The sequence below is a fragment of the Triticum urartu genome, chromosome 7A (assembly GCF_056163025.1).
Source record: "Triticum urartu cultivar PI428250 chromosome 7A, HENAU_Tu73, whole genome shotgun sequence".
NCBI lineage: Eukaryota > Viridiplantae > Streptophyta > Magnoliopsida > Poales > Poaceae > Triticum > Triticum urartu.
This window is the reverse complement of record NC_141879.1, coordinates 589,537,054-589,539,216: the sequence shown is the minus strand read 5'-3', so window position 1 is coordinate 589,539,216 and position 2,163 is coordinate 589,537,054.

The window sequence follows — 2,163 nt, the reverse complement described above, 5'->3', positions numbered from 1 at the left end:
TACACCATCGCGGTGCAGGCTGTCGGGGGGCGGGACGACAAGATCCTCGCCAACTACTTCCCGCTGGTGCTCAAGCCCAACGTCAGGTCCTGGCTCATGCACTTGCCGGACAACTCCATATCCTCCTGGGCTGATCTATGCCATCAGTTTGTCGGTGCCTTTACAGGCGGCCACAAACCTCATGGCCAAGAGAGTGACCTTCATCTGCTCGCCCAGAAGGAAGGAGAGCCCCTGCGCAAGTACATTCAGAGGTTCAGCCGTGTATAGTATAACATCCCAGACGTCCACCCCACCGCGGTCATCAGCGCGTTCCATCAGAACGTGCGTAATCGCAGGATGCGGGAGGAGATGGCGATGTGCAGGATCAGAGACGTCAGTGAGCTGTATGCCCTGGCTGACAAGTGTGCGCATGCTGAGGAAGGGAGGAAACTCCCCGGAGAGAAGACCGGAGCAGAAGGATCTGACAGTGAGGATGCTGCCCCGGCAAAGAAAAACCGGCGGCGGAACAGGAAGAAGAAAGGCAAAGAGGTGCTAGTTGTTGAGCAGTCCGGCAACGAAGGTGGCGCCAAGAAGGCCAAAGTTGGTAGCTCCGGCAAGGAAGTTGCCGCGTGCACCAACTGCCAGGCTGTGGCAGTCGCCGACAAGCAGGACGGCACCGACAAGTAGTACTGCAAGATTCACCGCACCAAGGGCCATGACCTCCAGAGCTGCAAGAAGGTTGAGCAACTTGTCCAGCAGCAAAAGGCTGAGTACGAGCGACGCGACAAGGAGAGGGCCCAAGGAGGTGCTGGAGAATCCGGCAAGAAGCGCGCCGGCCGGGGAGGACGCCGCGGCAAGGCCAAGCAGCGGCAAGGAGACAGACCTCCCCGCGGCCGCGACAACGATGAAGACGACGACGACGACGAAGACATGGATGATGTTGAGACCAGTGAGTAGGAGTTCCAGAAAGCCACAGAGGTCTTGTGCGTTGACGGTGGTGCTTCTCTGCATACTTCGCACCGCCAGCTCAAGCAGTGGGTGCGGGAAGTCAATGCAGCGGAGCCACCTGTCGAGTCACGCAAGCTTCTGAAATGGTCCAGCACGCCTATCATCTTTGACATTGAGGACCACCCTGATCGCACAACTGCGGTCGGGTGCTTGCCGATGTTGGTTTCACTATCCGCAACCTCAAGGTCACTAAGATGTTAGTTGACGGCGGGGCCGGCTTGAACCTGATCTCCTCCGCTGTACTCCAGAAACTCTAGATCCCTGACAGCGAGCTTGAAGAGACCGGCACATTCCAAGGAATTAACCCGGGAAGGAGCAAGCCGAAGGGGAAAGTCACGCTGCCCGTAACATTTGGCAGCAAGCTGAACTTCAGGACTGAGAGGGTCAATTTTGACGTTGCTGATATTCCATTACCTTACAATGGAATACTTGGCCGTCCAGCAGTCGCCAAGTTCATGGCAGCCTCTCACTACGCATATAACATGCTGAAGATGCCAGGCCCGATAAGCGTCATCTATGTCCTCGGCGACAAGAAAGATGCTCTTATCTGTGCAGACAAGATCTGCCGGGAAGCAGGAGCCGCAGCAGAGCGCGAGTCACTTGCCGCTGAAGCTCCCGGGGGGAAGAAGACCAAGTCCGGCGAGAGTTCTAATGCCCACTCCGGCAAGCGCACCTCTTCGGAGTGTTGCGCTGCCGTCGAGGACGCACCATCGAGCTCCACCGGCAAGTTTAAGAAGACGATGGCAGCTCCGCCAGAGACGAAAAAGGTGTCCGCCAAGGATGACGGCACTGGTGGTACCTTCACCATCAGTGCCACTCTCGACCCTAAATAGGAAAGCGCGCTCGTTGCTTTCCTGCGGGCGAATGTCGACGTGTTTGCGTGGCAACCGTCTGACATCCCCGGTGTTCCCAGGAAAGTAATTGAGCACCACCTTGCCGTTTGTCCTCATGCGCGGCCCGTCAAGCAGAAGGTCAGGAAGTAGGCAGTGGAGCGCCAAGAGTTCATTGCAGAAGAGATCAAGAAATTGGAAGCAGCAGGCCTTGTCAGAGGAGTGCTCCATCCCACGTGGTTGGCCAATCCTATAGTCGTGCGCAAGGCGAATGGGAAATGGAGACTTTGTATCAATTTTACCGATGTTAACAAAGCTTGTCCCAAAGACCCATTTCCTTTGCCGC